Source organism: Anas acuta, chromosome 2, assembly GCF_963932015.1.
Source record: "Anas acuta chromosome 2, bAnaAcu1.1, whole genome shotgun sequence".
Classification (NCBI taxonomy): Eukaryota; Metazoa; Chordata; class Aves; order Anseriformes; family Anatidae; genus Anas; species Anas acuta.
Window position 1 is genome coordinate 129,102,011 of NC_088980.1, and position 27,960 is coordinate 129,129,970.

General features: G+C 40.1%; 2 long non-coding RNA genes across 2 annotated transcripts; one reads left to right on the plus strand and one right to left on the minus strand.

The window, feature by feature from the left end:
* Positions 1-769: 769 nt before the first annotated feature.
* LOC137851235 (uncharacterized) lies at positions 770-2,749 on the minus strand. The gene is made up of 3 exons (XR_011093087.1): positions 2,679-2,749; positions 2,072-2,134; positions 770-1,025 (listed from the first exon to the last, which is right to left on the minus strand). It is a non-coding gene; the product is annotated as an uncharacterized lncRNA (long non-coding RNA).
* On the plus strand, positions 1,019-14,712 carry LOC137851236 (uncharacterized). Its single transcript, XR_011093088.1, has 3 exons — positions 1,019-3,034; positions 3,574-8,170; positions 10,623-14,712. It is a non-coding gene; the product is annotated as an uncharacterized lncRNA (long non-coding RNA).
* The last annotated feature ends 13,248 nt before the right edge of the window (positions 14,713-27,960 follow it).

The following is a 27,960-nucleotide window of genomic DNA, read 5'->3' on the forward strand; positions in this document are numbered from 1 at the left end:
AATTGGTGAATATTTTTGAGTTTATGGTAAATTAATGGTACCAAACTATTTTGCCCATTCCTTATGCTGCCTTTATGACCCTTATCAGAATTAATCTCAATAAAAAATCCCCCTTTTTTACAACTCCATGGCTGAAAAAAAAAAATAAATTAAAAATCAAGGCATACTACATAGCTTGAAATGTGGATGTCTTTCTTCATGTTATCTACATTGCTCTATAATAACACCTTGCTGTTCTTTGCAGTTCTTTCTTTGATCTTCAGTAACATATAAGGAAAATTTCATCACTATCACTCTATTACATGTAGGGAAATGGTATAGGGAATGTTATTTAAAGTGGCATGCTTAAACTCATTCTCAGAGAGTTGGTTGCTGTACTATGAATGGAAGGTATGTTTTAATAGTTTTTTACTGACTAGTACCACCACAGAAGTTGCAACAGAAATTATGGGTATGCTGTTGAAAATTCTGGAGGGATGATATGTATTGCATGTTGTGCAAGTGAGATCAGAAATTAGCTACTTTTTGACTTGAGAAATCTAGAAATTAAAAAAAAAATGCATTTGCAAGCTCTGGGAAACAAGCACTGTCTAGGGAGAACTTAATGCCTCTTGGGACAAAACTGATGGTACTCAAGATGTGACTGAGTGCCCACATCCCTTTATCTAGACACAACTTGCAGCTGTAAGCTTGCAAGGTGAACACTGCTGCAAAACCAGACTCTGTCATCCCAGGCCTCAGACTATAATGACAAAGAAGAAAGCCTTAGTAACATTGGTGAACCATTTTGTTTTGCAGCTGGTTGATTGACATGGCTGTTGAGACTAATTAGGATTTTGAAACCATAACAATAGATCCCCAGAGAAGGTTTAATAGACTGAACAGGAACATGGCATCATACAGACACCACCTTCTTCTATTTAGGATATTTTTAGAGAGGAGTAAGTTTCTTGTTTTCTATAACACATTAAGAAGAATATCACTTAATTGTGGCCTTTCCTGCAGATTATTTAACAGGAGTTGACCTGGGAATAAAAAGGGAAGACATTATTACATTCTTTGCCAAAGAAACCAAACCAAACCATAACCAAAACACATTGAAAAACAATGAAGGCAGATAGTTTCTCCAGAGTTCAACTGTTTTCTTAGTTCTTCACTGTACAGGGGTGTCAGACCCTCTAGTGCACTTGCTTGTTTGGAGTATATATAAGTAAAGTAAATGCTGAAAGTGAATCAGGCAAGCACATACCTACAGAGAGAATAATGCACAAAAAGAACATGTTTTTTGTTGTTGTTGTTGTTGTTGTTGTTTTGTTTTTGTTTTTTCAAGCTTATAACAAACAGGTCAGCTTAATATAGAGATACAATTCTATACAACTATTATTTTTGTTCACATTACAGGGTTGTGTTAATCAAACTATGCAGTTATGTGCTGACCTTGTTAACAAGCATGAAGAGACTAAAAGCACTTTGTCATTTCTGGTGAGGCAGCTAATGCAAAGCAACACCCTTGTGAGTTTTACTGGGCTATGAAGGATGGGGCCTACAGCTGCCACTGCTGGGTTGCCGGACACCTCAAGTCTCTCCCAAAGTCAGTTCAGCATGTGTGCAGATCAAGGGGAAGTGGGACATAAGTAAAGAACAATAAAATAAAATGGACCATAATACTAGTGAGTTAGAAAAGAGAGGGAAAGAGGCATCAGGTGAGTTTGGGAGTGGTTTCTCCTTAAATGCTTATAAATCCCAGTATAATCCTGAAAGCTTGGACTGAGAAATTCTAAGAACAGATTTTTGTTTGGGTGGACTGATGTTTCCAGAGGTTTTGGTAATGGGTTTTACAGGTTTCATTTAATTGCTCTGTATCTGGGAAAACAGCCATGAATTTGTGACTGATTGGAAATCCAGATGCAAAGTTGAGCCATTTTTTGCAGCTAGGCTCCAGTGAATGTAGTGAACAGTTAAGGGAAAGTACAAGGAGTTCCTGAGGGAACATTTGGGGAGGGAGTAGTGTAAACTGTCTCCATGTTGGCAAGAAAGAACGTCACTAGGAATTAAAAAAAATCTTACTTACAATGAGATGTAGAATTGTTACTGAAAGAACTGTAAATGAGGAGATTTGATGTTTTCTTTTTTTCTAAAGAAAGGCAAAAAAAAAAAAAGTTTTTGTCTCAAGAAAGGAAATATACATGGGAACATTTATTATACAGTTATTTGTTGCCTAGCTTGCTTTCAGAGTGCTATAGCGCATCCAGATGGAAACATCCTTTTGGACATCCTGCAGGAAGGAGCGCTCTTACAACCTCTAGCCTGGTGAACAGAACAGAATGCAACACTAATAGAAGAGGGCAGCTTGTTTCCTTAGCCTGTTAACAGGCCAGGCCTGCCTCCCCTGTCCTCTCCTATAGTTGTGAATAATTTTAACATACACAAAGTAGTCTCAAGTAACAGAATTTAGCCCCCAAAGGGGAAGAAGTGAAGATCTCTATGGCAAAAAGAACTATGCCACAATGTGCAGTCCAACTCTGAGCAAAAGAAAATGGTGGAATCTTTTTTTTTGTATGAAAAAAAATTAGATAATACAATACAATACAATACAATACAATACAATAAAATAAAATAAAATAAAATAAAATAAAATAAAATAAAATATGATGCAATTTTTGTATGTACCTTTTTACCTTTTGCTTTTAGAAATCCCTCTTCAGTGACCAATTTCTTTGACCTTTGCAGCAAACTGCCACACCACATGCTGAGCCTTTAAATGAATTGGCAGAGACACACCCTTGGAGCTTTAAGTCCTCTCATATGGATTATTTCGAAGATTATGGGGTGCTGTGATCTCCCACTGGAAACAGAAGCTAGTCTTTGAAATTTGAGAGGCTTAGCTAACATCTACAGAGCCCACCAAACTATGTAGCTTTACAAGTACTACCACGTTTTGCAATGTTTTCTATTAACCTCATTTTGTTTCTGTTGTGCTGAAGTATTTCAAATGTCTCCTGTGTTTCTGCTGCAAAGTAAAACCCTGTGTCAGGTGGGTAAGGGATAACTGCTCCTGGACGGGGAAGCAGAGACCCAATCCTTGCTTGTGACAGGAGCAGAAATCACTGCTCAGCATGCCTCTGCATTATTCATCCTTGTTTTCCATTCAGCTTTCGTTTCTTCGCCTCACGATAAAGTGCAACCCAGGTCATGATCTAGCCTTCTTCCTCTGTCTTCATTTCTCTGGCGGGAGGGTGTGTTGGGGTTAGCGGGGGGAGCAGATGCTCTCTCCCCTGGGGGGGAGACAAGTTTCATGGCTAATAGATGGGAATGTTGAGTGCAGAGATAGAAGGAGACATAAGTGTCTGTGGAGAGAGCATGGAAGAGGTGACTCTAGAGCTAAGCGGGTTAGAGCTTTCACATGTTAAACCTGTGAAAGAGCACAAGAGATAATTTTCTTCTTATTGCAAATTCCATTTTACTGCTAGAAATTTCTGAAATAGTACTGCCCCTTCCCATTTTCCCACATCTTTCTGCAGCTTTCTCCATATTTACCTGCTCCCATGCTTACTTTTCCTTTTTTTTTCCCAGCATAGTGCTGAGGTCTGATTCTGGCTATGTGACCAAGGAGCCTCAGGCAGACTGGGGAAGTGTCCTTCAACCCTGATGGGAAAGCAGAAGGTAACCAGCTCTCTGACCACTCCTATTGCTTCATTGAGTATATGCTACAGGTATGTGCTGTCTGTAGTGGCACTCATGCATGATAATTTAGAGCTATTAGGTCATCAGTTGTAAAGCAAAAAATTAAGTTTAGTAGAGATACAATTAGGAGACTTTTAATTTCCTTATCAAGCTATCATGGAAGTAAATAGAATCAGTTTGTGGTAAAACCATCAAAGAAGTTAATTTACCTACATTTTGCCTGTTATAGAGAATGTGTAATCAGAGCAGCTATAGCCTTGATGTCTAAATACTGGCAAGGAAAAACTCATAAGACAACAAACAACACAGAAATTAATGGTCCTTCTGTAAAACAGTCCAAGCAATGTTATGTTTCTCCTCCTCTTGCCGGGCTCACAAATCCTCAAAGAAATGCACTGAAGACAAATTTCTTCACCAACTGCATGAGTCAAAGGGTGGATGGATGCGTCTCTGAAAGGCTGACAGCAAGAGGACGTGCCTTCTAAAACACAACAATAATTATGACAATTATATGTCAGGGCTAATTTACAAAATGATGCTTAAATATGGCGAAGTTTTATTGCAGAGGAGGGATGAAGAGTTAGCAGTAGTTACACTATTTTCTTAACAAAAAAAGAGTCTGTGTTTCTAAGTCCATCAGTGTCACAGGTGATAAGAAATCTAACAATAGATGCCCAAAGTAATACGGTGTACTTTACAATAATGTTTTGTTACTGCAGAACCAGAAAATAATCTATGATTTGAGACTCACTACAAGTAAGAGCTGTCATAGGCATTAACCTTTGTAACTGATTTTAGTCATCTGTGACCCAATTATGAAAACTCTAGACTTTTGCAATGCACTTGGAAATAGTAGGCTAGGCATGAGAATGCTGCTATAAGCTGATTGTATTTTCTCCTATCTTGTGACCCCTAACCTACTTAAAATAACTATCAGATGACCTTTTCTGTTTTGTTTCGTCAGCAAAGAAGACAGGATATTTTAATGAGCCTTTAATAAGCAGCTTCGTGCCCCAGATGGGATTCAGGAGGGTGGTTCAAAATGGTATTCAAGGTGGGAATGTATTTCATCCAACTGTAGGTACAGAAATTGCCTCAGCCTAAGTCCAACACAGTCACCAAGGCTCCCTCTGTAGGAAAAGGAGCAGAATCCCAATGGCCTTACATTTGCGAACGAGATCAGCTGTCCCCTAGCACTTTCTGTTTTCCCCTGCTTATTAGAGAGCACAACTGACTAGATTATGTGTAATCAACTTCCATCAAGATAATAAGGCAAATTAATTCCACGAGGTATGTCTAAGAATAAAAGCAAACTGAGATATAATTGTGTGCCATCTCTGCATGGAGTATTGAGCAACATTGCTAAAATGGCCTGCCAAAATGCCTGACTGATGAAAAGTAGTTTAAAACTGAACCAAATCAAAATAAAAGCAGAACTGAGGAGAAGCCAAAAACTTGAAGCAGGTGTAGTTCAGAGTTGGCCCACTCTTGGATACCCCAAAGAAAGGTAGCTTATTCATGCACTTTTCATCTGTCTTATAAAGGGAGGGCCTAACTTGTTATTTTTGTTTTTATCAGTAGAGATAACAGGCTTCATGTACTTGCAGTGGTCTTCAGGGACCAAGATACATTTCCCTGTCATGCCCATGCAGTTGTGGCCCCTGGGCTAGGACACGTGCCAAGCTTCCTACTGCTCTCTCGCCAAACGTCAGGAGTGTGAGGTGGTGTCCTCATGCTGAGGATCTCTGTGTCTCCACATTTCGGACCACCACACCCCCTGGGCTTTCACTGATGTCTTCTCAAGGGGATTATCAATACAACACAATACGCCTCCAGCTACGGAATGGCCTAATGGAGAATAGGGGGAAATAGTTAAGATTACATCATGGCTCCGAGCTATCTGAACCTCACAAATCTGGAAAGCAAATGTTGAACTCAGGAAAACCTTCATGTCGCCCATTGTTAAGTGAAAGCCTGGGAGAAAAATGAACAAATACAATGCATTTTTTTCTAAATACTGTTGATCTGCTCAGAATAAACATTCTAAAAATGCTCTCATGGAAGAATAGTGGATATAATTGATGCATTTTTGTTTGGACACATTCACGAGCATGAGGAACTATCCATTTCCTGATGATTTCCTCTCTTGCCAGTACCTATTAAATCTTTTTTTAAGGAGCTGTTTGCCTTGTTGCCATCTGATCTGTTCATTGAGGAAAGGAGATTTAATTTTTGTGTTTGCAGGGCATGTGAGAAGGCTTGTATCAATGAATCACTAAAAAGGAAATATCCTAATTTACCTGCAAAAGTGTAATTGAATGAAATATTTTGGGGGGCTTTTAGCAACATAATGCTGAAAGCGTTACAGGTTTTGGACTCAAAAAAGGGAGATGAAACTTTGTTCAGAGTTATATAATATACCACGGTGGCCAGAATATATCACTCTTTGTCTTCATAATAAATTAAAATATGAAATTATTAATTTCACAGGTAAAGACAGATAAGCTGACTTTTAGGTTCTGATAATCTTGCACAATCCATCAGAAGACATCTTTTGACTTCTATATTTAATGTACAGATTTTATTTTTTTTTTCTCACACAGAAAAGGTTCATGGAAGATTTCAATAGTAAGTGAGGGCCCTGATATTTTCCTCAGCCAGGGATTTTTTCAGATGCTTCTGCAAGTGCTCTCAGCTAGAAGAATCTGTCTGCATGCTTCCTGATGGGCATAGCATAGCAGGCTGTATCTTTTGTGATATTCCTGCTGACCGTTGCTCTTACTTTTCAGTGGTGACGCCTGTGAGTCAGTGCTTCAGGCATGTTACACTCAGTTCTCCCACTGTTATCAAGATAAAAATGTGCCACAGGCAACTGTCCATCGAGCTTACCTCGGCTATTCACTGGTTCTTCCACTCCTGGCCTCTTGTCCTGGTTTACTACTCATGCTCCAGCCATGAGTTTTCTCTTTCTTTCATGCCCTTTTGGAGAACATGACTGTTGGTTCAGCTGTGGGTATGGAGAATCTGAAGTAAGCAGATAAAATGAGCTCCACAAGGCTCCTCTCTGTCTCTCAGGGCTGTTTTCTACATTGTCCTATCTCTGGGACACTTTTACCAGGTCTGAAATTTTCTTCCTTAATCTTCTGGTTCAGAGTTTCTCACAGAGGAGGTGGGCTCTGCACGGGCCCCATGACTACCCTTTGTTAAAGCTTGATATAGGACTTTTCTGTATCTCTGTCCAATGTCTTTTGGTCTTTTGGGCTTTTATTTAGTTTCTTTCTTAAAAGAGGGTCCTACCCTAGGTCTGCTTGTGGTCTCTGTTCCTATCCATACTGCTCTACAACCCCGATATATATTTGTTCTGTAATAGCTAATCATTTTTTTCAGTGAACTGGAATTCAATAAAGTCCAGCATCTGAGCTGCAGAAATTCTCTTACAATAACATTTTAACTTCTTCCAGGAATCACTCAGTGGCCATGAAATGTAACTGTCTCAGAATGATAGAATGGTTTGGGTTGGAAGGGACTTTAAAGCCCACCTAATTCCAACCCCCTGCCATGGGTAGGGACACCTTCCACCAGACCACGTTGCTCAAAGCCCCATCCAGCCTGGCCTTGAACACCTCCAGGGATGCAGCATCCACAGCTTCTCTGGGCAACCTATGCCAGTACCTCACTACCCTCAGAGTAAAGAATTTCCTTCTTCTATCTAATCTAAACCTAGTCTCTTTTAGTATAAGAACTTGTCCTATCACTAATAGAATCACAGAATTGAATTGTAGTGCATTGATGACATGTTCATCTGTTGATACTGTCAGTTGTTTCCAATCAGTATCTCAAAATTATTTGTTTTAAAATAGTTTGAAAGACTGCATTGTGAAAAAATATCTTTTTTTTTCTCTTTTAAGAGTGCATCCTTTTTCAGGTCAATTTGCTTCATTATCTTTCTCTTCTTTTTCATGACTTTTTACCAAGGCCTATCATCCATCAAATGTAACTGAGCTGTCTCCAACAATAAATTTCTCTTGTTCCACATTTCAGCGTGAGGTTATAGTTCTGGAATGTTTCTGCTAAATCATTTCTCACGCTAAATATTTTCTCTTCCAGCTATAAAATTGCATGATCCTGATTATTCTCACCAAGATAGCGACTTAGAGGTGTGGATGCCTTCTCCTTACTGATTTTTAAGGACAGATCATAGAAGGTCTCACCGGACAGGTTTAAACAAGTGTTCATTACTCTTCCCACTTGTCTATAACATCACTGTGCAAGCTGATAGTGAAAGTTATTTCTGTAAATCTGAAAAGAGTAGGCCATTCCCAGAATAAACGGTGACACCACCGTCACTCTGACTCAAGATTATCTCTTGCATAAAATGTACAGTACAACCTTTGCTTTGCTTTGTTCCTTCATTTAGACTGGTGAGTGCTATGAAGCCACTCCAGAAAAACTCCAGGTGGTGTACGTGTCTGTGGTGGAAGACCTTGTGAGTAAATTGAACCTTCTCTGCATGCCAGTGTTTGTGCTTTGATACACGTTTCTCCTTACCTGCTGGTATGTGGCACCATTGCTGTTGAATTCAAATATACTAATCTAGCTGTGCATCGGTGTTACTCATAACTTCCTCCTGCCTGAGAAACCTTCCCAGCCACCTTCAAAGTGCTTGCTGCAACTTTGAAGTCACAGTAAGTCAGAGGAGCCTGCTGGTAGGGAAAGCTCACTCTTTGTTTCCTTTCCCTTTACATCAGGTAGTAGGAAGCCAACTTTTCACCTTGTGCAAATCAGCACAAGGCTGTTGAGGACAGAGAAATTGCCTGTTCAAATCCAGGTGAATTCTTGTCCTGAGGGCATCTGGAAATACAGACAAATATCCAAAGGACTCTCAGAACTTGTGGTTTATTTATCTTCTTGGTCATTTCCTCAATCCCACCTTCCTTTAAACAGAGAAAAATAGCTTATTAAAACTTAAAAGAATACCCGATCATCTTCTGTTTCCCAGCTTCCTGCCTTTCCAGACAGCTTGCAATTTGTCTAAAACTTACAAGCTATTTATTTAGCTACCACAATAAATATGGAAAGTTTTCTCTCCATATTGGTCCTTGTCTAAAACTTTCTGTTATTTCAGAAGGAGAGATCTGCTGGATGGGAGAAGTGTTTCCATAGCTATCATGCTATATGGATGTAAGGAAGTGGAGTTTGCAGGAAAAGATTTATTACGTCTTTATTAAACTGGCTGATACTGCCAGAAAACTTGGGCAACATTTCAGGCTCAGAATCCCTTAGACATCCCTTTTACTGTTTGAGCCTGACATTTGGGAGGAAAATATCACTGATGTGTATATTTCAAATTGTCAGTTTCAATCACTTATGTGCTGGCAAGGACTGTGAGTATGTCTCTGAGTATGTCTCCATTAAAAAAAAAAAAAAAAAAAAAAAAAAAAAAAAGCCCCTACCTTTTAGATTGTGCCTCATTGATGGATGGGTGGTTCACCCAGAAAAATTGTTTGAGATAAACGCATTTCCAAAGCTGAGTATGGGGATGTATGTAACAGTGAAGTCACTCAAGACTGCTTTTTTGAAGGAATCAGTATGCCTGTCACTGACAGCCCTTTGTTAATTAGCTGACACTATTTTCTATTAAATTGCACTGATTTTCTCAGTACTGTAATGTCCTAGCGACATTAGGCAAGAATAGCCAGTTCAAGCCTATTACTACATACTCTGCAAGTATTACCAGATGAGGAAAAAAGAACAACCTTTCAAGTACTGGGAGAAAGGTTGTTTTAGTACTTTGGAAATCCTTTGTGTTTCTTCTTTGACCTAGCAGAGTCCAAAAACTGCCCAGTGGTTTCTTAAGGGTTTTGCAACCGGGAGGCAGACTCTGGCAGAATATCAAGCGCTGAACGGATTGTTTCTTGGTACTTTCTGAATTCACTCAGTAAAAGTGTTTGGAAACAAGGCAACAAAAGAAATGAGCCATCACCAGCTATATTCACTCCTGGTCAATAAAGGGTCCTCAGTTTGAAGGTGAGCTTCGAGCAGTGCTCTGTGAGACCCAGGCAAGGCTATGGAGGGGCAGACCGAAGCACATCTGGAGTTTCAAGCAGAGAAGAAAAAGAACAACAAAGGGCAGACTACTATTGTGATATTGCTGGCTCCTCCTATGCACAGCACATGATGTTGAATATCACGAGGAGAGTGCCGCAGCTCTGATGTCAAATGCTGTCTCCCATACGTGGAGTTGGCAAGTGATCTCTCTACTGTCGCTGTACAAAATTGCAGATCTACTTCGCTTTTGCTATATAAAGACGTCTTCGTCATCAGTCTGCAATGGGCCCAGTCCTGCCAAGTTAACAGCCCATCTCATACTAACAGGCAGAAATCTCTTGGACCAAGGGATTTTTGTTGCAGGTAGGGAGGGGGTTATCCGGGACTCCATTCTTCTCCTCTGCAGCACCTCTGGCCCCCTCCTACCACTACCACACCCTGAGCTCAAATCTGTAAACCTTTTGAACTATTTTAAAAAATGTACAGCTTGTCCTCTAAGACATAGGAAATTACATTTGATGGTCTATTGTATAAGAATTGCCATATTTAGAGAAAAATCAACAGATACAATCTCTGATTTCCTTTTCCCTATACTCCTCATATTCGCCTCCTCTTGCTTTGCTTGATTTTGCTGCTGCCATGTTGTAGCAGACACAAATGTCACCAATTAGAAGATGGATTTAAAACTAATGAGAGCTAGGTTAAAAGAGCCTGCCTGCTCATCTAGCTGCCAATGGTGAGTTGTGTCTCTGCCCTAGTTCACATCTGGTGTTCTTGATGCTTTGTAGTGCATTTAAAGGTGCTCCTGAAGTAAGCTTCTATTCAGCCCATGCAAAAATATGTCATATATAGTGTCATATATAAGGAAATATTTGCTCACTCTTTTACAGATTCTGAAGCAGTCTTTCCAGTACTCAAAAGAACAGAGGTCAGTGACGTTAGATTGGATCAACAGCTACACAGCTAAACTCTAAAGAGGACTTCTAAATGCAAAACTTGTGTTTCTTGTGATTAACTATTTGGTGTTATAAGTTTCCTCAGTGAAAGTAAACTCTGCAGCAACACTGATCAGGAAGGAACTTGCTAGCAGGAGCTCAGTAACTCTGTAGTAGCAAACTGCATTTGCAGAAGGGCTGAATTGGAACACCACCAAGCAGAATAAAAACAGAAAGGTGTGTTTTAAAATTAATGCAGTAAAAGTTAAGCTTTCTGATTTAAAAAGAAATTCCTTAACATTTTGAAAACTATGGATCTGGCTAATTTCAAAGCCAACAAGATAGTCGGTAAATTCAATAAATACATTTTTTTAAAAAAAGCCCCTAAATAAAATTAAGACACATAAATACAACTTATCATTTACCATTGAGACAATACTTCAATACTTTATTGGTTTAGACATGGAGAAGCATTCTCATGCTCAGTTTCCAAACTGCAATGGACTCCCTTTGGACCAAAGGACAATTGCAAAGATCCAACTTATAATCGTAGAACAGTGCAGACTTTGACCTGGCTTTTCCCAAAACAAATACACATTTCTGTATCTGTTGCACACATAAATTTATCTCCTGGGTGAGGTTTGTGAATAAATATCTCCCATACAGCATATGCTGGTCAACTCTTAAGTCACAAAATGTAGGCTCCTGCAACTTGTTACCCAAAGCAATTTATGTGCCCAGCTCCCACTAACAGCAATTTTAGTGCAGTTAAAACTAGTTTTTCATGATGTGTTGTTTTAGAAAGTTAAGAATTTGAGCGCACAACTCTAATTTTCAGAGACTTTTTTTTTTCATGAGTTTTCTCTTGTTGCACTGAGAGTGGTATTGCAAAATGGAGCTGGCCATTATAAATAAAAAAAAAAAAAAAAAAAAAAAAAGGTAATGCTTTCTGCTTTTCCCGGTCCCACTAATTTAAATGTTTATGACAAACTTCTCCGTTTTGAAGGCACATGTAAAACTTGCAACCTGGCCAAGACTTTCTGTAATATGTGCATTTATAATATGGAGGTTCAGTTAACTTAAATATAATGTTCATTGTCACCCTTCTGGCTCTTATTCACTGCTCTACAAAGAACATCTTGCACTGTGAAATACCCATGTAACTACAATGTTTGTATTCACATGGAGCAAATTATAAGCACATGAAAGTAAAGTACATTCCTCATGATCTTTACACTGCTTGAAGATTAAGAATACAATAGATTAAAAGAATCCAGGAATAAAGTGGTCTCTGGGGAGCATTCACAATATTTGTGTAAGGTTATACTCATTTAATATATAAAGCACAAATAAAGCACTAATAGAAATGTTTGAAATATTTTCCAAACATTCTCATTATATGGCCTTACCCCCCTTCAGCTTCTGTATTGCATCAGCAGAGGAAAAATATCAGGAAAAATATCAGAGTCTAGCTTGTGCACAATTAAAAATTTCAACATATGTAGTTATACAAAAATTGGAAAAACATTCCCAGAAAGTTACTGTTTCCAAATAATGGATACCCTCAAACAAACACTTAGTCCTTTCTTGCAGTATCAATGCAGCCTGACTTCCTGTAGATGATCTGAATGCTCCAGTAATTACCGGGGGGCTTGATTAAATGCATTCAGTGTAATTAAGTTGATTGGCACTGTCTGGAAAGCTTGACCATTTCTTGCTTGCATCAAGAAGTGACAGACATTTTGTGTCTTGAAACAAAAGCTGTTATCAAAAGATGAATCATTTTGAAATGTAAGATTAAATTATATTTTTTAGATCTTAAAATATATTGGCCAAATGGCAGGTATTACAATCTCATCTAGCAGATGCCAGCTGAAAAACAATAAAAACAGCAGTAACGCAAATTCACAGGTGACACACTTCAGAAGAGTTCCTAACTTATCATCCTTTTGCTGCAATACCATCTTGAAAACAGCCTTCACTCTTTTGGTATTAAATATTTTTTCAGAAATAAAGAAATGAACACAGATGTCTGCTACCTTTTTATGGATCACAAGACATCTACCTCTAACTGTATGCTATATTGTATGCTATATTCTTACTCAATTTAAATAGTAATTTAAGTTCAAGGCTTATTTGGTAAATGCTAGCAGTCATCCCGTAAGTGGTGAGAAGCCAAAAGCCCAGGTATGAAGCAAATCTGTGCCCGGTGGGATTTGACTGTCAAGCATGCACTGCCATACTTACTGCTTTCTATACAGTTAGATTACTTGTAATGAGACCAAACAAACAAAGAAAAAACAAACAAACAAACAAAAAAACTTCAAGAATATTTTATAATGTGTGAATGGAACCTATAAATTGATTTCCACGATACTGGAAAATTAAATTTATCTGAAGTGACTGGGCAGAAAAGACTTGCCTTGAAAGAGTATTCCATTTTTTTTCATGTCTACCTGACCCTGCGCTAATGTTTGGAGAGCATGTATTCTTTTGCGTCATTTTTAAAACCTTTTAAATGATTTTAAGTCATACTCATCCAGAACTCAGTCAACACCAGGCAACCTAAGATCCAAATGCTGTTATTCCCTGTAAAAGTTCAGAAATCAATGTGTTCATCTGACTGCAAGACTGGAGCACACTATTCTCCTTAGGCACAGTGTCACGGCCTTCATCCTGACCCAGAAGTTTCTTTGATTATTGGACTGTTAACATCAGTGTTAACTGATGCCTGTTAACATCAGTGGGCATAAAAAAAACACATCAGCAACAACAATAAAACAAAAATACACCACAGCTCTGTCTGCACATCAGTGTCCTTTGAATCAGAATCTGCCTTTTGAACACCTTTGCACAAATTCAGTTTTTGGTCAGCAGTGCTTTGAAGATTTCTGCATCAAACTCCATTTTGTGGTGTAGACACCCCCGTGTTAGCTAATACAAAGAAAGCTTGTGAAATAGCCATCGTGAAATGAAGACAGTGTTATAATCAGACGTTGTTAGCAATAAAGACGTAATTGGACTCTAGTCCCATGCATGGTGCCAAACCCAAATAACCTCTTATGCATGCATTTTTATTGTGCGGCGTATTTAATTGAATCCTTCGAAGCAATCAGGGATTCACATCCAGGTGATTAGAATCCCTATCTCCTTCAGAGTTAAATTCCCAAGTGCTGTGGCCAGCAGGAAACTTCAAAGCAGAGCTGCTGAAGGAGGAGCAGGTCCGCAGCGCCCCGGCGTGCCAGGGAGCACGGTGTGTGCACCTCAGCAAATGTTTCACTCCAGTTGACCAGCTGATAATCCTGCAGGCTTTGCCTGCTCCTGGCAGGTGTTACTTTTGGGAGTGCCTGTGGCTGCAAGCAAGCAGGACGGAGGTGTGCAGCAGTGTGGTGCTGCTTGCAACACACAACGCACAGATGTTTCTTTTTGCTGACAACAAAAAAAAAAAAAAAAAGAGAAAAAAGGGCCTATGTTTTTTACAGAAGTGGTGTGGGCTGGAATCCCACCTTCTTGACAATCTGCATTTATGTAATAGTTAATATCTGTGCTTGTAAATGAACCAGCAGCAGACCAAGTCCTCTTGTATAGCCTCTGTTGTCCAGCAGTCATGGTGGTGTCCCAGGCACTTTTCACGTTATAGTTCACGTGGGTAGCATGGGCCAGGAGCAGATTGCAGGCAGTCTCCTAGTTTGGGGAAATAGGGGTGCATACGTAAATGAGCAATTAGTGGACTGATATCTAGATCAGCTTTTATTGCAAAAGAAATTACGTCCAGACCACTAACAGTCATGACTGTTTAAAAAGCCAGCTAAGCAATTAAGCATTAAACTGCTATGATGGGTAAATAAAAATATTGTTTTTAATGACCGTAATATATGTCAGGCTGGTTTGATTTATGTGCTAGGAGTAAAGACATTGCCCTGTTTTGTTAGACCAGTAGACAACCTTTTCTCATATGTGGTTCCAGAGTAGTTGGGAGGGTCTGCATGTTCCCAAAAGGTCTTCTGATTTTTATGAGTCTATGAACTCTACACTGCAGGTGCTTCTTTGGGAGATGCTAAGGGCACAGCAGTATGTCTGGTGGGAAATGAAACTTCTGCAAAACAATTGTGTTTTTTTTGCTGTCATGCAATTTTTTTTTAGAAAGCAAGAGCATAGGCACTTGCATTTAAAACCTAAACAAAGCAATTCAAGAGGCATGCCAAAAATATCAAACTGAGAACAAATTAAAGCAGAAACACTGTAATGGCTGGTTTCAGATCTGAGCATGCCCACTGCTGTCATGGCAGAGGAAGACACGAGCAGTCTGGATGACCCCGTATTCGCTTGGCAGAAGTCTGCTACTTGCCCCATTCACGTACCTCCCTACTGCTTTGGGCAGGGATTTCCTTTGTTGCTGGATGTGCTTTAGCCCTGAAAAGGTAATCATGTCATTTTCAAGTAATTACAGCTAGCTCGTATTTCACTGAAGTTAATGAGCAGGGCTGTTCAGTGCATTTTTGTGAGTTTAAAGTGACAAAACAAACAAATTGTTTTAGATAGAAGTTCACTGAAAGATGACAGCAAGATAACTTTTCAAATCTTTTCCTAATATTTGCCTTATTCATTAAAAAAAAATGCAATTTTTCCTGATTTTATTTCACATCATCTTGTTCTGGAGAGGGAGAGGAGGGGAGGAAGCTTCTTTTAGCTAGCCTGGCTCAGCAGTGCAGGAGCATGCTAGAAGAGGTGCTTGAATGGAAGTAGAATTTCAGAAATGCAAAAGGTTTTGCTCTGGTCCACAGGGAATTTGAGATGTGACGTTCAAAAAGCTGCCCCCCTCCCTTTTGTAAAGATGGTTTTCCCATTAAGACTCACATACCATCCTGGGAATGTAACAAGGATTTTGTCTGCGATCCAAGAAGACAAGGCCACATTCTCAGTGATTAGATCGCTAAGCTCAGCAGGGGCTGTTCAAATTCCTTCTCTGCACGTGGCTGGTGTGTTTACATCTACCATGGGCACTTCTGTCCTGGTGTGCTCTGTGCTTTGCCTGTATAAGTTGAAAAAGTAAAAGAGCGATCAACATGCAGTTCTTCCCACTATTTTAGTGAACAACAAAAGGTGAGATCTTTGTTCAGGACAGTTTTTTATTTCTTCCTAACCATATTTATTAAGCTTGTTGCATGAAAACAGAGTTAACAGTAGCACTTGCTGTACAGCACTGCTGTGTTCTGTGCAACTGAAAATCCTGTAGTCTCCATTAACTTCGCAATATCAGGAAGTTTACTAAAATATCAGGAAGAGCTGCGCCATTAGGTGAGCTTTCCCAGACATTAGGGTGGAGGGGAGGATAAAATGTCAAGAACAAGCCTAACATCAGAACTCCCGTTTTACGGATGGGTAAAATGAAGCATAATAATCAAGTAATCATTTGGTCTTTCAAGATACTGTCCATCTTTAGCTCACAAAACAAAACAATCCAACTAAACAAACTAACAACTAAAATCAGATATGATACAGACTTATAAAGTCATCTGTAATCACAGAATCATAGAATCGTAGAATCAGAATCACAGAAAGGTTTTGGTTGGAAGGAACTTTAAAGCCCATCTAGTTCCACCCCCCTGCCATGGGCAGGGACACATCCCACTATACAAGGTTGCTCAAAGCCCCATCCAGCCTGGTCTTGGAGTCTGAAGAAGATGAATGGAGAACGGTTGTTTTTGTCCCATCACCTTTTTCTTTTTTTTTTTTTTAATTCATGACCATCAGGAAGCTGACAGGCAACGACTGAAAATGCAACAAAAGGCCACGATTTTCTTATAGTCACTAAAACCTGTTGCATGGTAGATACAAATCCCAGAATGCTGGGGAGGCCACTGGTATAAATCTGTTCACAAAGCAGTTAGATGAGTCTGGGGAGGTACATATCCAGATTCCTTGAACTGAGGATGTACAAGCAAGCTCCAGCTGCAGCAGTGCTTCAGCTGTGGGTATCTGGAGGCTGGGAGGATGTATGAAGGAAAGGACCACTTGGCACACTCCCTGCTTGCACTTGTGGCCTTTCCTCTGCATCCATACGTGGCCACTGCTGGAGACCAGGTCCTAAAACACTTTCAATATGATCTAGTACAGCAGTCTTCATGTTCCTATTGCTAGATAGATCCCATAGCTAAGCAATGCTTAGACACAGATTTATTTTAATGCACCTTTATTTCAAAAGCACTGTCAAGCAATTTCTAAATGATTTGAATAATTTCTCTTTGCATCCCTAACAAGTGATGCCAGGGAGCATTTGCTATTCAGCATTTATGAAAGTATTGATCCATAATCAGATACTAATTGGTTTCTTTGCTGTCTGGAAATAATAATAAAAAATAAATAAAAACACAACAAATTCAAAGCTGTCTCATGAGGGCTGCAAAGATCAAATGCTTTTTGTTTCCCCTTTTCACCCACAATAGCCTGCTTCACAAACTAGCTGCAGTAGGCAGTGGCACAGCAAGTGAATTCCAAATCACTCTGGGCTTTGTTTGACCTAGCAGCCAGTGTAAAACAGAGACACAACTGCATTATAACTTCCTTCCCACAACACAGCATTGTTTGGAAGCTGCCCAAAAATATTACACCACCAACTGCATTCCTAGCTCAGTGGGTATTGGTAGCCCAGAAAAATGGTTCCCTCCTTTGTTAGTTAGAGAGCTTCCTAGTTTGTACCCTGTTGCAGGTGCTCTACTCCATTCCCAGTATCATCAGAATCAGTAAAAATAGAGGTGTCCTTACAAACAGACCGAACTGATGCAAGAGCATAAAAACATTCTTAATAGGAAAAATTATAACATTTTTACTGACTGTTAATGAAATGGCAGATACTGGTTCAAATGTTTGCTTATTTAATGTTTTCTTCCTCCTTCCTTCCCCTGCATCCATTTTTGTCCTCAAAAACAATTTAGTCACATCATCTTTCAGGTAGTGAAACCAATATGAGTACACTATAACTGAATGGGAAAATATCATGAGTTTATATGACAGTGATAAGCTATGTGTTTTAATTAACATCATATCAGTGAAAGCCTTTGTTTTCATAGAGGCAAGAACATTTTAAACCCTTCCTGTACTCCAGCAAACAAGGCAACGAGGGCACAAAGTCCAGGATGTTAATTGCATGTTCCGGGTTTCACTGTTTCAGGGCTTGACTGTAAGACATGGTATTGTATCCTAGGTATCTAGAAAGATAATTTGGGCTAATTCAGTAAAAATAAATAAATAAATGTGTAATCAATCCTGGCTGCTGCTCAGGTTAGGTATAACAATTCTGACACACACCAGTCCTTATCTAAAGCCAGACAGTCTTTGGGCCTGATCCAAAGCCCACTGAGGACAGCAGGAGTTTTCCCACTGACTTCAATGGGCTCCCAACCAGGCTGTTTGCTCTCATCTATTTATAGGCTGTTTCTGTCGTGATCTGTTGCATTTTTACACTCTCTGACCAGGTTCTTGTTAACCACGCAGCAGCATGATGGAGAGCACCAAGCAGAAGAGGCTCAGGAGGGGCTGGGGGCAGGAAGCCTGTGCTTGATGCTGGCGGCAGCTTCTCCATAGGGCCAGGCCCCGGTCCCTATAGAAGGAGTGGGCGGAAGGAACAGGGTCCTGCCCTGCAAGGCACACTGCTAAGGAAATGGCTTTCGGTTCTGGCCTCGCTTACTGAGGGTTTCTCTGCAGATGTCCAGCCACAACGTCCAACCCGGAGAACGGTCCTGAGAGAGCAGGCATCAGGCCCACTGCTTTCCTTCACTTTCCAGAGCTGTTGCTTGTGCCCTACCCTCTACAAAATACAGTTTGGAAAAGGAAAGTGGGTTTGTTAAAACCCTGGTGTCCTTGTTTCAGGCTTTCTTGCCTTTCCCCAGTGGTGTTGTTCTGTAGCAGTTGTCACTGTGGGGCTGGGGAAGGCACCATGGATGGTGCTGGTCCCCAGGGATGCTCCCACAGCCTACAACAGGGCCTAACAGGAATAACACAGGGCTGGTGTGGGACTGAGGTAGTGGTGCAAGGTGAGGCACTTCAACATGGAGCACTCCCAGGTGGCTCAAAGAGCAGTGCAGAAACCAGGGGCTCCCCTGCTTGCCACAGGGAGAAATTATTCCACAGCACTCCATCGGGGGACAGGCTGGGAGATGAGAAGCACACGTTTCAAACTGAATTATCTCTTGGACTTAAGCAGACAAATGTAATTATGTGAGTTAACAACGACATGGCAGCTTTGATGATAGCAGTAGTTCTTGCTGTGTGACTCCGAAGCGACAACACCAGTCTGTGCAAGCACAGTGCTGTCAGTGTCAGACAGGGAGAGTCATTTTTAATTATTCTGGTTACAGTCTTTGTGGAAGAACATAAACTTGTATCCAAGATAGAGACGAATTGCTGTCCATAAAAAAAAAATTATTAACTCAGGTTTAAACAGAGCTGAAAATTAATGGTTGAGATCATAGGGATGAAGTGTTAAAGGTATCTTCTACCTGTAAGTCAGGAAAGCAGATGCTCTAACTGCCCATCTCACACTGCCATGTAGTTCTGTGTCACTGTTTCTGGGAAGCTCACTGCAGTTTCCTCTGATCATGGTCTCATGGCCTGACACAGGCAGGCCAAGAAAATGGCTTTTCAAGGTCAGTCTGGAGAGACCTGGCTACAGGGCACCTGTCCCAGCTTCAGCCACAGAAATACCTGCAGTGGCTGGGCTGAGCCTGTGCACGTAGCTCTCCTCCCGTGGTTGCAGTTTTAACCAGCAGATCACAGCATGTTCTCACGGTTGGAAGATCTCATTGTCCCACGTTACTTTCTTCTTGCAATTTGTGAAAATCAGTGTCTGTATTGTGCCCTCCCTTCAGATTCACACTAAAGGTAACGACCTATTTGCTGCCAGGTGCACACTGAGGACAATGAGATGTCTGTGCCATTGCTCTTGTAGATACTGATTAAAGACTGTGCAGGCAACCCACCCAGAAAAAAAGGCAACAATATGGTCACCAAGAGTTGTACCGTAGACTGGTCACCATAGTCTGTATGTAGAAAGTGGAAGAACTCTTTCTGCAAGAGCACTTCTTAAATTCTGAGGGCTTGACTGCAGACAAAACCATTCTTTTTGCATTTTAGAATACAGTTCATATAACCTAAATATGCTTCTCTTCATAAAACTTAGATGATTCAAGCTAAAGAAAACAAGCTGTAGGTTTAGCACCTCTAGTTTGCAAGCTGGGATCCAGCCCAGATTGTGTTTGCATCAGGTGTTATTGGCAGGTCTGTGCAGAAGCAGAGTGAGCTGAGGGTGATTTTCTGCTCCCTGTGTCACTTATTCCAGTGCCAGGCTTTGCATTGCCTTCTACGTCTTTTCAGGGACGGCTGTAGGAATTAAATGGCTCATTAGGCATAGACATCATAATAATAGGCCAAGGATGACATTCTTGGAGAAAAATACATGGGGAAATTTGTCCCACTCTGCTGCACTATATCCACCCTGAGTAAGTCAGGCTGTCATGCAGATGACTCAGAATAGTAGTGTCACACCATCAGTGAGAGTGATGACTCAGAAAGCAGTTTTTAAGCTGAAAACAACCTTCCAGGTTGTCATTGAAGGTTAGAGATGTATAATGAAGATTACATTAAAATTTGGCCTTTTGGCTTTTTTTTCTTCAAATTATTTGCCAACTTAAACTTGTTGATGACAAATTTTGTTATGCTCATCCTCCACACAGTTCATTTTTAGATGCAGTTTCAGTGGCCTCCTGCCCTTGACATCCATTCACTGATTAAAAAAAAAAAAAAAACACATGGAAGAAGAAAATAAAGCTATATATTACCACGGATTTTAAGCCACTCAAGTAGTTCTGAACTTTTAAGGATATAAAAATAAAATTCTACCCTTTCCTCCTGCAACTGTCTATCTGTTTCCTGTTACAGATTTCTGTATGCCCCTATTGCAACTGGCAAGGTGCAAAATTGACATTACATGGCAAGACAGCAAATATTGTTACAAAATTCTCCCATTCCTCAGAACTAAGCTGGGATTTCTGCATGGTAATGAGTCATGTAAGTAGTGTTGGAGAGCATTAACTCTTAATGAATATGTTTCACTAATCAGCCACCAAAACAAATTAAAAAACAAAACAAAACAAAAAAAAACTATTGTAATACAGTTTATTGACTTCAAAGTTTGTGTAAGTCATGTTCAGTTAACTGCATCTCCCCCAAAACAGCTTTAAAATAAAAGAAAAATTATGATCAGCAGGGGTCCCTGACTTAGGATGCATGTGACTTTTTAACATAAACCTTAATCTTGAGCAAAGAAGCCTTCACATGATCATTTAATACATAATTAAAATACCAAGAAAAGAACATGGCTTTGTAAGATCACCGATTTACTATTTTTCTCTCTCACGTATAGATGTAAAACAATTTACACACACAGCTTCTTTGCCCAGTCCTCTGGGACACTGTGCTCTGCGAGATAGGATATTGATTGTATAACATGGGATTCATTTTCCACCAAAATGTTTTATGATCTCACCCAAGCTAATCTTCAAGCATACATTCAACTGCAGAGTACAAACTTGCTGAAAGCTTTCCTAGAGAACCAAGTCTAAAATAATGGATACATGGTAGTCCCAAGTAGGGCTTTTTAGGATAATACCAGGGTTCCTGTGCAAGGCTGATGGCAACAAAAGCACAAACCTTTGGGAAACACTGAAATGGCAAGACCTAGTTAGATGTTTCCTAGAGCCAGGAAACAGCCTGTGTAGTGACATACATGTGTTAGAAACACACTTTAGGAAATCTCCCTTCCTCTGTGGTGGCATCATTTCTGCAGTTAACCTGTTCTGTCTCAAGATCTACATAAAAGGGAGCTAGCTGTGTTAAAACATCCGGGCAAAGAACAATATTCCAGTTTCCTCCAACAACATGTCGTCTCAGAAGTCTTTTAAAATAGTTTATAAAAATTCCAGTAGACATAGCAAAACAATAAGGTGATAACCTAAAGAAAATAATCAAAAACAAACTAGGAAAACAAGATTTTAGAAAAAAAAAAATGTATGACTGAAGACTGTCTATGCATTTGCTTTTTTAGTGCAAAAAGGAGGAAAATATTTAGTTGAGTAAGGTAGAGCTGCAGGTTACCACTAGCATTGCCTGCTATTAGTTAATAGCAAGTGGCAACTTCCTCTATTAACCAGCTGATGTGTCACGTGTCTTGTTTTAATTTCTTCAACAAATGAGTGTAAATGTTTGCCAGAAAAGTCATGGATAGTTAACTTTTGATACAATGATTAAATTTTAGCCATCGCCATCTCCAAAATACATTCTGATGGTCTCCATCTATTGATAATTTTGTATAAGGTATTCCTCTTTCTCCCATGCTGAGGTTGCAGCATCCAGAGATACATCAGCAGTGTATCTTTTTGATCATTATAATAAAATCTCCCTCTCTTTGTCTCCTCTCTGCCCCCTTCCAAGGCTCAGGCTTTCCCTGAAGTGTTATCATATAGAGTCATAAAGCCCTGCACAAAGAGAAAGGTAAATCTATATATACAAAGCCCCACTGACATCCCAGCAGTGGGATAGTATTTTTTAAGATACCCAAGAGTATTGCTTTTTCCAATTGAAGGACATACATGGAACAAAAAGACTGTGGTGTATTTCACCATTTTTTATACAGTAACGTTTAATTTTGGTCATAAATAGGTGTTTGCATTGCCATATAGAATAAATAAGTGTGTTGTTAAATAATAGCTTTTATTTCCTGGCTATAAACATGACACAAAGTTACTGTTCCAGCATTCATCCATCTTGATTATCACGTTTAATACAGAAATAAATAATACACGTGTTGGATTTCATATATAGGCTTCCCATTGCCTGGGGGTTGGATTTCCTGCTGTTGTTCCTTACAGGTGACTGTGTACACTTATTGATCATGCTGAAGACCAGTGTTGTCTGAGGTGGTTTTGACCCTGTACTTACAGAGCCATATACCCTTCTACTTAGATTAATAGTGGAAAAATAGAAAATACTCTTCTTTTCATGGAAAGACTTTTCCTTCTCAATTTTGAGATTGATGTCAATTTTTAATGTGATTAAGAGCAAATTTCTTAAGTAAATGTCTCGTGAGAGGGTCTGTCATGCTGATGTGAAAATCAGTGAGCTTTCTGCATGTTTAAACTACACACATCTGTACAAGGTAGTCTGGCCACAGGTTCTTTACAAAATGACAGATAGATTTTTCATTCTACATCTTGAAAGAAGGCTCCTATCACCTATCTGCCACAGCTACCACTCACTTGCAATGACTGAATTGTCCTATTCTGGTTTCCACCTGTATGAACTCAAGTAGATTTTTCTGGGTGAGTCTTTGCTTGTGAAAACAGCAAAGTAAAATGCAGTTTGCCTTACCATGAATGCGCAAAACTAGATCTGCTCAAGCAGATCACTGTACAGTAAATGCCGGCATGCCTTGTTGCTGTGCTGATGGTGAGGAGAGGATGTGTCTTTCAGATCTAGTCTGCTCTTTTCAAAATGAGTACCACTTCCTAAGTGCCGTGATTAGCGGCTACCACTCATTGTTACACTTTGGATATTCACCAACATAGATATAGTAGTTTGGTAATGCTGGTGGTGGAACAGACACAAAACCCGATGTGCATGTACGTCTGATGACATTCATGGAATCAATTTTGCAAAGAGCAGTGTGCAACCTGACCTCTGTGCAAGCATGAAATTTCTCCAGACTGTGGAAATTGCTTCTATTTGCTTCAAATCTTTCTCAGCTACAACCAGCAAACACAAAAAGAGCAACTTGGTTTTGCTTCTTTGTTTTTCTCTGCCACTATTTAGCTGCTAGACAGCAGGAAATAGAGTCTAGGGTCATCGCTGCAGTGACACTGGCATAAGCTAGGGCAAAACCGTTTTCTTAGATGCCCTGCCTTTCTCTCCGTTGCTCTATTTTGATAGTCTTTGTCATGGCAGGTCTCAAGCCTACACACACACATATATATGCATCAGGACTGAACTTACTGAAAAGGAGTGAGGTACAGGTACATTCCCCCTGGTGCATCCAGGCTGAGCTTTTTTAAGACCAAAGGCTACACAAAAGTCCTACAGATGCACCAGAAGGAAAGGCTAAAAATGTGTAGCGCTGTACTCTTTTTATGCTTTTAGATTCACCTCCTCCCCATAAACCATTGCACAGGAGTCGATCACGCTAATTATTGCATTGTAAGCTAATGGATTACTTATGCTGACTAAGGAAAGCAAACTTATCCTCCTTTCCCAGCTCACATTGAGATGTCTATGGGGATCCCCCAGTTTTTCTTTCATTTAGTCATATTCTCTCTTCCTCACAGCTTGAGAGACTTCTCACAACTTTACAAGATTAAAAAAAGTCACAGCCTATGAATGGGTTTGTAAGCGGTAGAAGTACATCAACCTGTGTGTGTGTGTGTGTTTGTGTGTTATAAAAAGGATGTGTGCGGAAAGGCATGTAAAATACAAAGGGTAATACCATCGTTTACACGTTATTTCCTTTAAACAGTATCTTCTATTCAAATCCAGATGGTGCTTGGAGAATTTTCTGCTTCTGAAAAAAGCGTTCCCTTCCTCTTGGCTGCCGTACATCCTCGCACCACACCTGGGAGTGACTCTGGTCGCATTCCCATCTCCTGGCTTGGGATCTGAATGTTCCACCATATAATGTGTTATCATAATGTGGATGCTCAGCTCAAGTCCCCGAGGTGATATCCCCCCTTTTCTCTGGGACATAAGCAACACGCTGCTGTTGAACTCTAACATCCTTTCTGTGCTTCACCCTTTCCCCATCTGCTGAAAGTACTCTCAGCAGCCTTACCAAGAAAAGGGGAAGAAAAAACGAAGACTGCTCAGGAGAGTACTGAGTAATTTCCTGATTTAATAAATTAAGCTTGAGAATCCTGCTGCTATTTTTTGTTGCTATTTGTTGTTACTATTTTGTGAGTAGAAAAACTTTAGTATTTTTAGAAACAAATGAGGAACAAGGATTTGAAGTTAGTTTTGCTTCCAGCATTTTGAGTGTTTGTTAGATTTGTGAGAGTCTCCTGGGAGCCCAGACTGGGTTACACCAATACGGCAGCTCATTGTTTCATTTAGCCGAGAGGAACCTTTTAGCCCCCCAGGTTCCCACACATTTTCCTAGCACAACAAATGTGTATGAGTTACCAGAGGCATGAAGCTACTGCTGAGGTAGGGTATGAAACCAACTGGAAAGCAGCCATCAGTGCTGCCCAGCTGTTCAGCCCAAGCAGGGGGCAGGCTGTCAAATCCATAGAAAGAGCAGGAAGCAAGGCAGCAGCATTCATTCAGGGAGAAACCAGCTGGCACCACCATGCTTATGACACGTGCCAGTATGGGATCAGGACCATGCTTTCGCATCTGAGTGGGAGGAAGCAGGTCACCTTCGCTGCTCTTTTATATAGATGATCTTCATTCATGCTAGCAAAGTTGATCTTGTGGCATATAGTGAGAGATGCAGGAGGGTTTTCATTGCACCATCAGCTTGCCACTGCTCTCCAGCTGTGCTCCTTGAAGCTATACCACCAAAGAAAGCTCAGCCAGGACAGTGGTGAGAGCTGCTACACCAAACATCAGCTCAGTGAGCTGTTACACCAAACATCAGACAATAACAAATACCACTTATCAGTCGGGGATGAAAAGCACACACTTCTAAGGTGTTATTCGTCTTTAACATTTAAAACAGGTCAGCTAAACTCTTTCCTAAAGGTGCTTATCATTTTCTGTGGCCTATACAGGCAGGGTAACTCAGATGGCTGATGGTGGGTGAGCTGACCACATGAGCTCCATGGGGTGAGGTTGCTGCAGCTGCATGTCACGGTGAGCCTGAGCTTGTCTTCCCAAAAAGCACTTGTACATGCACACACAGACACACACACACTGTACACATGGGCAGCCGGACAGGTCAGCACAGACTGACACACTCAGCACTCTCGCCAGCACAGGCAGGCCTTGTCCTGTTTCCCTCCTGCTGGTCAGGATGCAGGTGCATTAGCGGGAAATTAAGCTAAACTGGACAGTTAAATAGCCAAAGAAAATGAGGAGAGACAGACAACAACTCATATGGACTTCCCACCTTCACTATTTTTTGAAGTCTGAGGCTGTTCATTCTGATAGCACAGACAGACAGCAAAAGCATAAACTATATTGACACTTCTCTGCCAACCAACAGGAGCTATCAGCAGGTTCCCAAGCTGTTTTTGGATGGCAGAGCTGTTGCTGATGCAGAGTTTGAGAATATTTTTAGGTATTTTGAGAATATCTGTCTTCAGCCTATAAGCATCAGTCCTCAAAGAGCTCACAGGTATCATACAGGCAATCCTTCCTTTGGGAGTACAGCCCCAGTGCTACTATATCAATTTCAGAGAAGAAATATGGCTTGAGTCTAGTCAAAATTAAGTGAAAAAGTGCATCCTTTAGCCATTTTCACAGCCCCCTGTGAATAATCTGAAACTTGTATCAAAGAGCAATACATCAGTTCTTCCCTCATACAAGAAAACCTTTGGAAAGATGACACCTAATCGCCTGATCATTCCCACCATAGCAGTGACAGGGTGACAACATTAACTTTCTGAGGAGATAGTGTCTCCTGCTTTACAAGCACTTCAGCTTTTCTGAAACAATGACAGATGTAAAATCCTACCACATTCACAGGCTGGCTACATTCATCACATCATGCTGCGTTCAGATTACTAAGATTTATTTCTGTATATACTAATTTCATATTTGCTCTTTCTCTCTTGTTTTATTTTATTTTATTTTATTTTATTTTATTTTATTTTATTTTATTTTATTTTATTTTATTTTATTTTATTTTATTTTATTTTATTTTATTTTATATTTCATTTCATTACATATTTTTGTCTCAAACTGTTTAATATCCATACCTGAGCAAAGGTGTATCTTGCATCAATATATTTCTGGTCCAAGCAGTTTGCATCTCCTATTTCATAGGACAGATCATTTAGAAAATATGTGTAGTAGAAGTACTGTTCATGCTCTGGGTAATCTACTCTTTTGATTTCGTTCATGTTAAACTTGCCTTCTTTCTTTATGTGCTGATCTTTTGCCCCATTATAATATGTACTCTGGAAGTTGAGGAGACATCCACTGGGCTGTGACTCTCACAACAGGTGTTGCAGAGGTGAAGTTAGTCTCAGCTACATCACTTCGTGGACATTTTTGGTGGCTGAGAACAGTGGTATCAGCTTGTTCCTGTGTCACTGGCTCTGACTAAAGCTGAATGTATTAATTGATAATTCTGTGCATGCACGTGTATATAGATATAAATATATTACACTTCTTACCTATACAAGGAATTTCATCATGTCACCAGTTTCCTATACCCTTGACCAGTCTCCCATCTCTGAATCCCTTCCATTTACGGCATGCTTTTTAGGTCTCATTGCTTCTCTCTGAACTCTACCCATCGACATATCCATTTTGCACTGTATTACGCAGAACTAGACACAATACCACGCATTGTGGAGGTTTTACTGGGGACAGGCACCACATGCAGATGACCCCAGCCCACTGGCTGTCCTCCTGACTATGCCTCCTACCTTTAAAAGGCAGCGTAAGGCTTGCCTTTTTTCAGTAATGTCAATTTTGTCACTTTTATTTAGTCTGTGGTCCACTAAAAACTCCCAGTGTTTACACTGATTGATGCTTGTTCCCCATCTGGTGTTTGTGCTGCTGCTGCTATTGCCTAGTGCATTTTTCCCTCTTAAATGTCCCCCTGACTGTTTCAAACTATTTCCTGAGTTTGTTGAAATATTTGAATTTGAACCCTGCTTTCCGGTGTGCTTGCATTTCCTCTCTTCTCTGTGTAGTCTATAAATATCATCTGTGCTGTTTCTGAGGAGATTGAATAGGTCTGGGCCAGAAGTCCACTTGACACATCTTACCACTCTGACAGTGAAGCACTGACTGTCCAAACATGTTTTTTGCATCCCTTGTCTGTAGCAGCAAATTAATCTAGCCTAAATTTTTATAATTTTTATGAAAACGTTTAATGGATTGCTGTCAAAGCCTTTCTGAAGTCACCAGAGATGAGGATTGCTGCTCTTCTTCCATCCACAAGACTTTTCTATCACTCTGGGGAGAAGAAAATGGCACTGGTTTGAAATGATTTGTTCAGATTGGCTTCCATTCTCTTGCTCTTTTGGCCCTCATAAGTAGTTTGCATGATGATTTACTTGGGAATTTTTCTGAGGACTGG